Here is a 13,814-nt window from a genome sequence, read left to right as displayed (position 1 = left end):
CAGGACATGAATTTGAGCAAACGCCAGCAGACAGTGAAGGACAGGGAAGCCTGGCATGCTGCAGTCCATGGGGTCACAAAGAGTTGGACACAACTTAGCGACTGAACAACAAAAATAAATACCCTATTTCTCTTAACTGTAATGCCAATTCCTTAGCTCACTTCTATGGCTTGACTATCAGAGTAAAAAAAAATTCTTTTTGGTCACACCATGTGGCATGCAGGATCTTAGTTCCCCAACCAGGATTCAAGGCTGGATGCCCTGCAGTGAAAGTTCGGCATCCTAACCACTGGAATGCCAGGCAAGTCCCAATGTTTTCAAGTCTGTCTTCAGCAATTCACCCTTCCGAGTACCCATTCATGTTAGGGATTTTCCCAGAACAAATTTTTCTTCCTCTTTTCATTCATCAAATATTTAATGATTCTGTGCCTGGCACTCTGCCAGTCCCCAGGGATGGAATAAAAAATAAGGTTGCATTGGTCCTGTCTCTTAATGTCTTTTTAAAGGAATTTAAAAATTAAAGTTTGGTCTAAAGGAATGAAAACAAAAAGCTAACATAAGCAAGTGAATGTAACTGCTGAAATGTTATAAAGGGGAGGAAGACAAGTGCAGGATACCCTGAGAATGTGTAACAGGTGGAGCCTACCGAACTGGGGGTGGGGGGCTTCCTTAGGGAGGTAGATGAATGAGAGACACTAGACTCAATAAAATAGGATTTGGTGACTGTTTAGGAGAGCTGAGAGAGGACCCCAGGTTTCTGCTAAGCAGCTGGTGGATGGCTGCACCATCTGGCAAAAAGGGAAACAACAATAGGAGGAGCAGAGTCAAGTTCCCAATGTGCCGAGGAGCAGCTGGCTCTCTGGGTCCAGAGTTCAGAAGCAGCTCTAGGCTAAGGACACAGATCGGGAGCTCCTGACCCTCCACATGGCAACTGAAGGCACGGGTGTGCGCAAGAGGAGGACCCAGGATGAAAGCCCGAAAAGCCAGAAATCTAAAGATCAGGAAGGAGGAGGAGCTGCAAAGAAAACATGGTAAGACTGAGACAGAGGAAGAAGACCCAGGATAGTAAGGTTGAAGTGCTTCCAAACAGGCATCAGATGAGACGGTGCCTGAACTTAAAACTGCTCTACCCCTGACCTGCAGTTGACCAGTTAGTTAACCTCTCTAAGCTTTAACTAGTTCCCATCTGTAAAATGAGGATAATGACAACACCTCACTCAAAGAGCTGTCAAAGGATAAATGAGGCTTTCCCTGGTGGCTCAGTGGTAAAGAATCCGCCTGCCAATGCAGGAGACGTGGGTTTGATCCCTGACCGGGAAGATCCCACATGCTGTGTGGCAATTAAGCCTGTGCCACAACTACTGAGCCTGGGTCTAGATCCCGAGAGATGCAGCTAATGAAGCCCTGGCGCCCTAGAGGCCATGCTCTGCAACGAGAGAGGCCACTGCAATGAGAAGTCCGCGCACCGCAACGGAGAGCAGGCTCTGCCTGCCACAGCCAGAGGAAGCCCGCACAGCAACCAAGACCCTGCGCAGCCCAAAATAAATAAATAAAATTTTACATGATTAAGATTAAGACAAAGTTCTACATTAGTAAAACAAATTGCTTAAAAACAGAATGAAATGAGAACTCACACACAGAGCTGAACCCAGTAATTACTCAGTGCTCGCTGCTTGTATTAGGAGGGAGAGGTCATGAGTGCTGAAGGTGTCTGAGATGTCAAGATGAAAACTACAGTCACTGGGTTTATTCAATGTGTGAGTCACTGATGACTTTAGCAAGAACAGTTTTAATGGAGTGAGCGGTGGGGACAGGAGTCAGGTTGGAACTGGCTGAGAAGCTAAAGGCAAGGAAATGGACATAGCTTTTTGAAAAGTACAGTTTCAAAGGAAATAGCAGCGAGAGGGGAATGTAAGGTAAGGGAAGTCTTAAAGACAGGAGATACTCAACCTTTATTGTATGTTGACTGGAAATTATACCAGTGAAGAGAAAAAGACGGATGAACACAGAGAAGGATAAGTTTCCTTTAACCTTTCTAAAAAAACCCAGGACATAAGATGAAGTTTCACAGTAAGACACTGTGGCCTGTACTGTCAATTTTTTTTATATTTAGTTATTAAAGATACATGCTGAAGTATCTCTGGGTAAAATGATATATATAAGGCTTGCTTTAAAATATTCCAGGAATAACAAAAGGCAGGAAGGATAGTTGTGTGTTTTTTTTTTAAAGGTGAGATTGTTTTTAATTATTGAAACTGGAATGACAGGTATATAGGGGTTCCTTATACTCTTCTGCTTTTGCATATTTTCTGAAAACCTCCACACACACACACAAAAAGGAAATGTTCTTTTTTACAGCAGTCTTTGAGAAGTTGAGACAATGAAAAACATGAGAGGTGAATGAATACAGCCATTTATTTTCTGGGTCGCGAGTTCTGTCCCACAGCACCCCACAGTGGGCACCCACAATTTCCTAAAATTTCAGTCAGCAAAGGGGATACAAGATGCAGCAGACAGTGGATGGCCGCTCTAGTCCCTTCGCTAGCTTCTGTCCAGCTATCAGCTCTCTTACCCTCTAAGAGATACCTGGAACAGTACATTTCCTATATTAGGAAAACTGATTTCAATTTCTCTTTACTCTCAAGTTATCTCTTGCTCTGCCATAATCTTGGCACACATCTTTCAAAATTCTCAAAACAAGTGACTTCTCTTTAGAGGGAGTGTTTTCCAGAAGTTAAAAAATATCTTCGGGGGGAACAGGTCATATGCTCACATGGCACAAAAATCAAAACTATGTATAGTACACATTGGTAAGTCTCACTTCCACCTCGCCTCCTCCCCCATAACCTCTTTACATAACCACTTTTATCAGTTTCTTCAGGAGCCTTCTAAAACATGTAATATAAACATACTACTTCTTACCATTTCTTCACACAAAAGAAAGGCCGTTAAACACACTGCTCCGTACTCCCCCACCTTTACCATACAGCCTAGAGATCTTTCCATATCAGCATACCGAGATCTTTATTTTTATTTTCTTTAAACATCTGCATAGTATTCCACTGTGTGTACATACCACATTTTTTGTTTTTTTCAAAAAGCAAATCCCTTGTTTCTAAAATCTGCTACAATTCTGTTATAAAGAGTTTTGTAAGTTATACTCACAGTCACACACAAGAAATAACACATCTACAGAGAATAAAGTTCCTGAAAATAAGGTTGCGGGACGGGACGGAGGAGGAAATGCAGCGTGATAAATGTGGTCAAGCTGCCCACCAGAGAGGTTTTATCATTTTGCACTATGACCAGCAACAGACCAGCGTCTCTTGTTTTCCAAAGTCTTGACAACAGTGAGTGTTGTCCAACTTTTGAATTTTTTTTAACCAATCTAACAGATGAAGATTCATATTTCAATATGGTTTTCATTTGTGTTAATTATCTTTGTGATGCAATTAATTTCAAAGTGAATTAAAGTGAGATTGAGTAGCTTTTCATATGATTAAGAGCCTGATCTATAAAGCATGAAACGAGCGTGTGTGTGTGTGTGTGTGTGTGCGTGTGTGTGTGTGTGTGCGTGTGTGTGTGGAGGAGGAGGAGGAGGACTTGACTTCTCTTTTGCTAGTGTTTTACTTGGATGACTTTTTTCGTACCCTTCACATTCTGAAGCATATTGTCATTCCCTAAAAGGTAGATTAAATGTTTAAACTTGTCAAACTCCATGTACTTAAGTCTGATACTATTGTTTCCTTGCTATAACTGTCAAATCAATACAGACTCTCCAGAGACATCACTTAAGACTTCTATAAGTCTGGGTTGAAGTTTTGTTAAACCAGCCTTCCCTCCTCCACAGATTCCCTGTGCTCTGCTCTGGGTGACTAACTATACTGAGTCACTGATGTTCTTCACAATCTACTTTTCAAGGTGAAGTCTCGGCCATGTGCAAATTATCTTATGAAGAGGCTGATTAGCACTACCAGTTCTCATCTCCATTTCCTGGCCCTGCACACTACCCACTAGAACGCCAAATGCATGGTTTCATTTAATGCTTTCTTCTATAATGGACCATTTTATTTTCCAAATAAATCTGTACTAAGGAAATCTGGTTAAAGCTGACTCGTAATATAGTTCATGGCATAATTTATAATAAAACTTCAAAAAACTTTTAACTTTGCAAACTGTACCAAATTTCACATAATTATAAGCTATGATTTATTTCACAGCATTATTTGAAATTTCATATACTTTCAACTCAACCTACCACTATGGCAGTTTTACATAAAGCCTTTAACAAACAGTATTATAAAACACAGAACATGAATTAAAATCGAAGTCCAGTGGTCTACCTTACTTTACAGTCTATCCTATAGTTCAGACTCCACCAAAGCATCAACAGGCATGTATCATTTCTCAGACCCTCCAACAAGGTGTCTGTTTCCAGGGACTCTGGACTCACATTAAAGACAGGAATTATTCTACACTCTGAAGTAAAAGGAATTCTTACAGAAATGCAAATAGAAACTAAATTCATGATCTGAGACACACTGAGATCAGGTTAGCCAAACATACTTAAAAACAGACTCGAAGACTTGGCCAAATGAGGCAGGGGTATAGGTCAGCTGTTGAGCTGCAATATTTTATATGGTTATTATGAAAACCATTAATTCTTTAACTACATTCCCCCAAGCCTTAATAGACAAAGAGCTACCAGAAAGTTCTCGCATGTGTAGGGTTATATTCCACACCCTAAGATTTTGAGAACCATACTGGATTTGAGTAGCTGCTCTAGAGTCAAGCATCTAGCTTGACTTTACCAGCACTAGCTGCTTTACCAGCAAGTGCTTAGACACATATCCTGCTAAAAATCACGCCAAACCGAGACACAGAGAGCACTGTTCTATAACGTGTGCTGTGTGTCAGCCTTCCAGCTACACAACGAAAGCATTCTTGTCCACCCAACAAACCAAGTCACTACTATTCCAACCCTGCACAGTGACTGAGAATAGCACTTGGCAAATTTTTTGGTCTTGAGACCGTCTACACTCGTAAAATTAAGGACCCTGAGAACTTCTGTTCCTATAGGTTACATCTACTGATATTTATGACACTAGAAATTAAAAGTGAGAAAAGTTTTAAATATTTACTAATTCACTTAAATATAATAAAACCATTACAACATGAGCACATAAATTACCTTTCTAAAGGACAAATAACAGTTTTCCAAAACAAAAAATTTAGATGAGGGGCATCCTTTTACATTTTCATAAACCTCTTTAATGTCTGACTTAAGTAGAAGTCAGCCAGATTCTCATAATTGCTTCTGCATTCACTCTGTTGCTGTATGTTACTTCAGTTGAACTTTGGGGGGGGGGAGGGGAATCTGGCCTCAGACAGATGGGTAGCTGGAAAGGGGAAGAACATTGGAATAATCTTTTCAGATAACTAAGGATACTCTTCTTTGATACTACCCTAAAATTCAACAAGTCGTCATTTCTTACAGGTTACTTGAAATGTGAAATCTGAAACCTTGTCCATGAATTAAAAAAAAAAAACTACTACATTAAAATCTCACGGACTATGCTATCAAATGGTTCTTTAACCATGGGTGATTTTATAACATCACACACTGGTCACTAAGTCATGCAGCTCCCCCAGATGTTGTCACATTTCATTACACAATATCTGAAAAACCTCATTTGTTAATTTCACTCTTGAGGCTAATGATAATGAGAGCAAAATTTTCAAAATGCCTATTTTTATGCAAATTTTATTACTGGCAAAAATAACTTGCCCCCCCCGCCCCGCCGAAGTGACAGGCTCACTTTATCCATTTGTGAGAAACTGTCAGCCACACACTGAAGTGTGAATAACTCCATAGTTTATCTACTATTTATTCTTCAAGTGAAAATGGTGTCCCAAGAAAACAGTAGCTAGTTCAGCTAGCACTTTAAATGACTCCCCAAGTTTGTTTGTTTTTTTAAAGAAAACTAATGGTACTTTTACTATATAGCTGAAGTGCTTAACAATAACTTTTTGGGTTTTGTTTGTTTTGCTTTGCTTTAAGTTGAAGTATATAATTGACTTACAATATATTAGTTTCAGATGTTCATAGATCACACATCATACAAAGTTATAAAACACTGACTACATTCCCTGTGCTGTATATTACACCTCTGTGACTTATTTATAACTGCTGGTTTGTACCTCTTAATTCCCTTCACCTATCTTGCCTCTTTCTCCCTGTGCTAACCACTAGTTTGTTTTCTGTTTTGTTACATTTGTTTGTTTGGTTCTTTATATTCCACATATGGTATTTATCTTTTTCTGTCTGATTTATTTTACTAAGCAAAACACCCTCCAGCAGGTCCATCCTTGTTGTCACAAATGGCAAGATTTCATTCTTTTTTATGGCTTAGTAATATTCCACAGTGTGTGGGTATGTATGTATACACAGGTCCCCACATCTTCTTGATCCATTCATCTATCAGTGGGCCCTTGGGTTACTTCCACATCTTGGGTACTGTTGATAAGGCTGCTATGAGCATTAGGGTGCATTACCTTTTCAAATTAGTTTTTTTGTTTTCTTTGGATGAACAGCCAGAAAAGGAACCGCTGGTTCATATGGTAGTTCTATTTTTAATTTTTTGAGGAACTTCCATACTGTTTTCTAAGGTGGCTGCATCAATTTACATTCCTACCAACAGTGCAAGAGGGTTCCTTTTTCTCTACATCCTCGCCAACTCTTGTTATTTCTTGTCTTTTTGATGACAGTGATGCTGACAGGGGTGAGTGGTATCTCACCATGGTTTCAATTTTATTTTCCTGATGATTAGTCTCAATGAGCATCTTCTCATATGCCTGTTGACCATCTGTATATCTTCTTTGGAAAAGAAGGTCCTCTGCCCATTTTTTTTAATAAGGGGAAATTTTGCATTTTATTAGAGAAAAACAAGTGTGCTCAAGCACTGAGATTTAATAAAAGCAACTTTCACTGCTTCACTCTAAGTGAAACTTTTCTTTGTTTAAAGCGGTATTTGCATGGTGGTGAAGACTACAACTATTACTAGTTCAGCTTGATTTGTGTTACAGCATTGCAGTGATTTTTTTTCTTTTTTTAACCCACCACTGCTTTTCACCGTAAGAAAAAAAAATGTCAAAATGAAAAAGACAAATAAGTAGCATTATGAAAACAGTCTGACCCTGTAGATTCCCTGATATGGTCTGAGTAAACCCTAGTGATCCAGTGGTCACAATCTGAGAACTGTTGACTATATAAACTACTCCTTTTTCTCATATGCAATTCTAACAGATCATAAGACAGCAGGGTAGCTACAATTTGTTTTCTGCTTTGCAAAACATCCGACTTCAAATACAACATGCAAAATATGACTTGTATTCCAGGACTAAGAAACAGTACAATCTTTCCCTTAACAGTGAAATACACTGAAACAGAATTTAATTTGTATTTTTATCTAAAATATTATCTATCATAATGTTCACAGTAATGGTCTTTCACATTTTTTCTTATTTTCAGGGAAAAAAAGCCAAGCATGTATTCTAAACATAGTAATGGAAGAAGGATCTTATCAGATGAAATTTTAACAAATCCTCATGTGTAAGATACAAAACAAAGAACAAAGCTAGTGCAGGTGATGGAATTCCAGCTGAGCTTTTTCAAATTCTAAAAGATGATGCTGTGAAAGTGCTGCACTCAATATGCCAGCAAATCTGGAAAACTCAGCAGTGGCCACAGGACTGGAAAAGGTCAGTTTTCATTCCAATCCCTAAGAAAGGCAATCCCAAAGAATGTTCAAACTACTGCATAATTTCACTCATCTCACATGCTAGCAAAGTAAAGCTCAAAATTCTCCAAGCCAGGCTTCAATAGTACATGAACCAAGAACTTCCAGATGTTCAAGCTAGATTTAGAAAAGGCAGAGGAACCAGAGATCAAATTGCCAGCAACCCACTGGATCACTGAAAAAGCAAGAGAGTTCCAGAAAAACATCTATTTCTGCTTTATTGATTATGCCAAAGCCTTTGACTGTGTGGATCACAACAAACTGTGGAAAATTCTTCAAGAGATGGGAATATGAGACCACCTGACCTCCCTCCTGAGAAATTTGTATGCAGGTCAAGAAGTAACAGTTAGAACTGGACATGGAACAACAAACTGCTTCCAAACAGGGAAAGGCATACGTCAAGGTTGGATACTGTCACCGTGCTTATTTAACTCGTAGGCAGAGTACATCATGCTAAATGCTGGGCTGGATGAAGCACAAGCAGGAATCAAGATTGCTGGGAGAAATATCAATGACCTCAGATATGCAGATGACACCCCCCTAGTGGCAGAAAGCTAAGAGGAACTAAAGAGCCTCTTGATGAGGAGAGTGAAAAAGTTGGCTTAAAGCTCAGCACTCAGAAGACTAAGATCATGGCATCTGGTCCCATCAGTTCATGGCAAACAGATGGGGAAATGATGAAAACAGTGACAGACTTTACTTTGGGGGGCTTCAAAATCACTGCAGATGAAATGACCGCAGCCATGAAATTAAAAGATGCTTGCTCCTTGGAAGAAAAGCTATGACCAACCCAGAGACCATATTAAAAAGCAGAGACATTACTTTGCCAACAAAGTTCCATCTAGTCAAAGCTATGGTTTTTCCAATAGTCGTGTATGGATGTGAGAGTTGAACTATACAGAAAGCTTAAGCACCGAAGACTTGATGCTTTTGAACTGTAGTATTGGAGAAGACTGTTGAGAGTCCCTTGGACTCCAAGGAAATCAAACCGGTCAATCCCAAAGGAAATCAATCCTGAATATTCACTGGAAGGACTGATGCTGTAGCTCCAATACTTTGGCCACCCAATGTGAAGAACTGACTCACTGGAAAACACCCTGATGCTGGGAAAGATTGAAGGTGGGAGGAGAAGGGGACGACAGAGGATGAGATGGTTGGATGGCTGGCATCACTGACTCGATGGACATGAGTTTCAGTGAGCTCTGGGAGTTAGTGATGGACTCCAGAGAGAAGCCTGGCATGCTGCAGTGCATGGGGTCGCACACAGTTGGACGCACTGAACTGAAGATACAGAAAATAAGACAGTCATGTAAGACGGTTACAATCTAGTAAAGAGACACTATAGAAGGCAAGGTGGAAGAAGGTTAACATTTAACAGAGAAATCTGGAAAGTTGGGTTACTTTCCAAAAGAGGGTGAGATGCGGTTTGGGAAGACTGGAATTCAAATATGATCTGTATTTTTTTAGCTGTCCTTTCAGATGAATTAAGGTATGGAAGCTAGCTGCTGTTTCCTATGTGGAAAGCAGTATTAGTAACCAAAACAGCAGCATTTACCTGCAATAGTGTTTATGCTGAATCAAGATTCTCAATTGATGTGATGTGACTAAATAAACCTTAAAATATATATATGTAACTGCAATGTTGTTGATGCTTAGTTTTAGAAAAACTTCATCCTTAATTGTGGCTCTTTGAAATAAAATCCTACTATAAAGGAATGTTATATTTAATTGTAAAACATAAGCTTCTAGCATTTGGTTAAAAATAAAAAAAGTATAGCCAAATCAGAAATCACAAAAACTTTGTCCTTTTCTTAACATGTACACCACAATCTTAAACACAATTTTTAAAAAACTTATGTTATTTTAAAAATTCAAATAATAAAGAAATGTGAAATACTGAGTCCCATTTTTAATAAAAGGAGGATTATGTGATATATTGATCTTCAGCATGCTTCTTCCTGTAACAGTTTTCCAAGCTGTTCTTTTAATTTCTTCATAGCAGAGTGAATTATAGGTGCATGTTTACAGCAGCTTTATCCAAAACTGACAAAAACTGGAAACAATCCAAATACCATCAACTAGTGAAAGGATAAACTGTGGTACCTTTATACAGTGGAGAAGTACTGAGCAATAAAAAGCCACCAACTCTTGAGCGATGCACTATGGATGAATCTCTAATGCATTATGCTTAGTGAAAGAACCCAGATTCAAAGCACTACAAATATACCCTATTTATATGATATTCTAAAAAAATCTCATGGGAGAAAAGAGACTAATTTCCAGGGGCTGGGAGGAAGGGATGATTACAAAGGAGCATAAGGGAACTTTTGGGGGCAATGGAAACATTCTATTTCTTGACTATGATGGTTGGGCCAAGACTGCTTGTTGTGAAAAGCCACAGAACTCTACAGCTACAAAAAAGTGATTTTTACTGTTTGTAAACTGTACCTTAAGAAATCTGACTTTAAGAAAAGTAGGGAGAAAAGGGATGACTGGTTGATGTATTAAGAACAGATTACAGAAGCAATCTAAGTGTTCATCAACAGATGAATGGATAAAGAAAACATGGAAAGTATATATTTTATATAAAAAGATATAAACAAAATGACTACTCAAACATAGAATGAAATTTTGTCATTTGTAACAACATGAATGGACCTGTATTATGCTAAGTGCAGTAAGTCAGACAGAGAAAGATAAATACTGTAATGATATGTAAGTACACATGTGGAATCAAAAAAAATACAGCTAGTGAATAAAATATAAGAAAAAAGAAACACAGCTCGAGAGAACACACCAGTGGTTAACAGCAGGGGCAGGGACAGGGCAGGAGAAGAGGGCAGAGGATTGCCAGGTGCAGACTACCATGTGTAAGGTGAGGGCGCTCCAAAGAGACACAGCGCAACCCAGGGAACACAGCCACTTAGAGCAATTACAAGTGGGCCACAACCTTTAGGACGGTGAGTCACCATGCTGTACACCTAAAACTTACAGAAATACTGTGCATCAACTATACGAGAATAAATAAACACGTGTCAACCTGGAGGGTGGGGAACAGACTCTAGTGGGGTGAGGCAGAAGCAGAGAATGGGCCACTGTGGCCATCCAGGCACAAGGTGACAGAAGGCGGCTGGCACGGGGGTGAAAGTCACGGTAGTGATGAGAAGTGATCTGATTCCAGTTCTGTGTTGAGACAAAGCTCTGCAGAATTTGCTGGTAAGAGTGCACATGGAGCAGGAGAGAAAGAGGAGCAAAGGATCTGATTACCATGGTTTTGGTCCAGTCAAGTGGAAAGATGGAGCCACTGTCAAGGGAGATGGGAAGGCTACAGATGGAACAAGTGTGTGTCTGCCGAGGTGGGCACAGGAGTTGTGGAGCGGGGATCAGGAACTCAGTGCCAAGTTCTAGTCTGCTATAAAACAGACATAATGCCATTACTTAAACGCATGCTTTGTTTTTTCTGTAAACACCACTGCATTCTCCATTTCAGTCAGAAGTCCTGCTATGTAGACTTTGTTGTGACTCTACAGGGAAGCCCAGCCATCACAAAGTTCTGCTCACTGCAGCCTGAAGAATTTACCAGTTCTCACCCCCAAGTTAAGCCTGCTCCTCTTACAAAAGGGAAAAATGGATTCACAATCTTTGGCTCCTTTAATCAGGTTCCACTCACACCCGTGTAGAATAAATTCCTCCATGTTACTATTTCTGTATTTCACTCCTTATGTTAAATGCTTACCCCACCAGTTTATGTGAAGGAGAGGTTGTATACGTCGAGAGTTCATATCTGAATCACTTGTATTTCTCATACAGTTTTTCCTCCCTATCATGGAGTTTTTCATTTCCACTAATAAAGTGCATGCTTAATAGAGACAAAAACAGCTTCTCATTTCTGCCATCTCTTAGCAATTCCTCTGAAGTTCTGTAGCTCCCGATCCTTTCTGCAGGGGCTCTCTAAATTCTCCTTTACAATGACTATCATTTTAACCTGAGAGTTGAAAAGACAGAAAAAGCTACTATAGATTCCTACTGAAAGGTTTCTTCTCTGAAGGGATGCCAGTCCTGTCTCTGATGGTAGCACTGTCACCTAGAAACCAAAATTCTCAGCTGACATAACATTTCCAGGCTAATCTAATTCCTAGGAAACTACTGGGCACAGTTCAATCCATAAACACCAGCAGCACACTTGCCTTTATACCACCAACAATCTTAACTCTCAAACTGTAAATTCCTAATCGTAATTATAGCTGCTTGGTTTCACTGACCATTTAGTATGTCTAGGGTGCTGTGCTATGTGCTTTAAATAAATCAGTCCATGTAACACTCAAAATAATTCTGTGTCAAAGTTATCATTACTGTTAATCCTATTTTACACATGCCAAATTAGCTTTCAATTTACAGTAACATTCATAAAAACAGGAGGTATTAAGTCAACCTTAGAAATAAAATAGGCACCAAGTACTTAAAATTTGGTTTGAATGTCCAATATTTAGGCCGTATTCTAAGGAGTATGGCATTTAATTAATCCCCAAAGGATCATGAAAGATCAGTCTCTGCCTTAGACTATTACTTCCTGGCTCTAATGTTTGAAAGGAAAAAGAAAAACAGAGGTATGCCCCCTCTTTGAGAGATCAGGTTGTTTGAACATGTCCAGTTGCTCTCACAGCAGTTCAGGGCTCATTACACTGCACAGGCAACTTGTTTCCACACTGCTGCTTAATATAAGAGATCTGACTGCAAGGAAGACTCTTCAAAACACAGGGCTTTGGGACAGATGTTTTACTGAGCCCTTCCGAAGTACAAGGGGTACTTTATGAACGTCAGCCCTGTGGCAATATGGTGATGACTCTCGGCTCATGACCTCAAGACTACCTTCTAAATGGGAAGAGAAAACACACATCAACAACTCAAACTCTAAGTGACCCAGCAAGAGAGCTAAAATTCAGTTAAAAGGAACAATACATCAACGACAGGAGAGGAGGAAGAGACTACTTCCGACCGCAGAGTTCAATTTAGCTTCTTTTAAAGAGGTAATATTTGAGTTTTTCTCGAAAGATGAGTGGGGCCTGGATATGTGGAAACCAACGGGGAGAAGAACATTGAGAAGCAAAGGCTACAAGAGGAATGTGGCAAAACGACAAGGTAGTGTGGCGTGTGCTAAGTACTTGGAGGTAATCTGGAGCAGAGGGACCAGAGGGGAAAACAGAGAAAACAAGACCAGTTAGGCTGTGGCCTGACAGGCAACAGGCCTTAGAAAAGGGGGAGTGACCAGGAGACAGGGTGGACAGAAGACTATGGATCACTTTAAGAGGTAGAGGACAGGCAGAAAGGACAGCAGTTGGCAGCTGACTTGATACAGTGGAGTAAGAGAGAAATAGGAGCAAACAGGGTAAATAAGAGGGTGGTAGTACAGTAACAAAAATAAGCATGAAGCAAAGGAGGAGAAACAGATACATGTGAGAAGGACAGGGAAAAGAGTGTTTTTCTTTATATACAAGTGACAGACAGCGATGGAAGTGGTGAGATCCACTTCTCTTCGTTTTATATAATTCAAGTGGGCTGCCAATGTGGGGCTAGAGCTCAAAACTGAGATTTCATCTTAACATACACATATGAAAGGTGATTATAAATTTGCAGAGCCCTGGCCTATGAAGGATGAGATGTTAGAGAGCATCACCAACTCAATGGACATGAATTTGGGCAAACCCCAGGATGCACTGGAGGACAGCAAAGCCTGGAGTGCTGCAGTCCCCGGGGTTGCAAAGAGTCAGATGTGACTCAGCAACTAAACAACAACAACCTTTGAAGACTCAAAATAAACATGTGTCACGGATTAGACACTTTCACTTACATTCTCCTTTAATCCTAATGAGATAATACTTATCTCACAAGATTACTTATCACTATTTCCTGAAATTTTAATACTTGGCCTATCAATTCTTCCTAGCTCGTGAGTTCACAGTTAGAACTGGTTTATGTTCCCCACAGTCTGGAACGCAGAAACAAAGCAAACCCCAC

At 39.8% G+C, this 13,814-nt stretch overlaps 1 protein-coding gene across 1 annotated transcript in view; it reads right to left on the bottom strand.

Moving 5' to 3' along the window:
• Positions 1 to 13,814, bottom strand: part of SPPL3 (signal peptide peptidase like 3) — a 96,311-nt gene that overhangs the window by 31,370 nt on the left and 51,127 nt on the right. The gene's annotated exons all lie outside the window — the stretch shown is intronic.

This window comes from Muntiacus reevesi, chromosome 13 (assembly GCF_963930625.1).
Source record: "Muntiacus reevesi chromosome 13, mMunRee1.1, whole genome shotgun sequence".
Classification (NCBI taxonomy): Eukaryota; Metazoa; Chordata; class Mammalia; order Artiodactyla; family Cervidae; genus Muntiacus; species Muntiacus reevesi.
The sequence above is the reverse complement of the archived record's forward strand: the minus strand, read 5'-3'. Positions and strand labels throughout refer to the sequence as shown.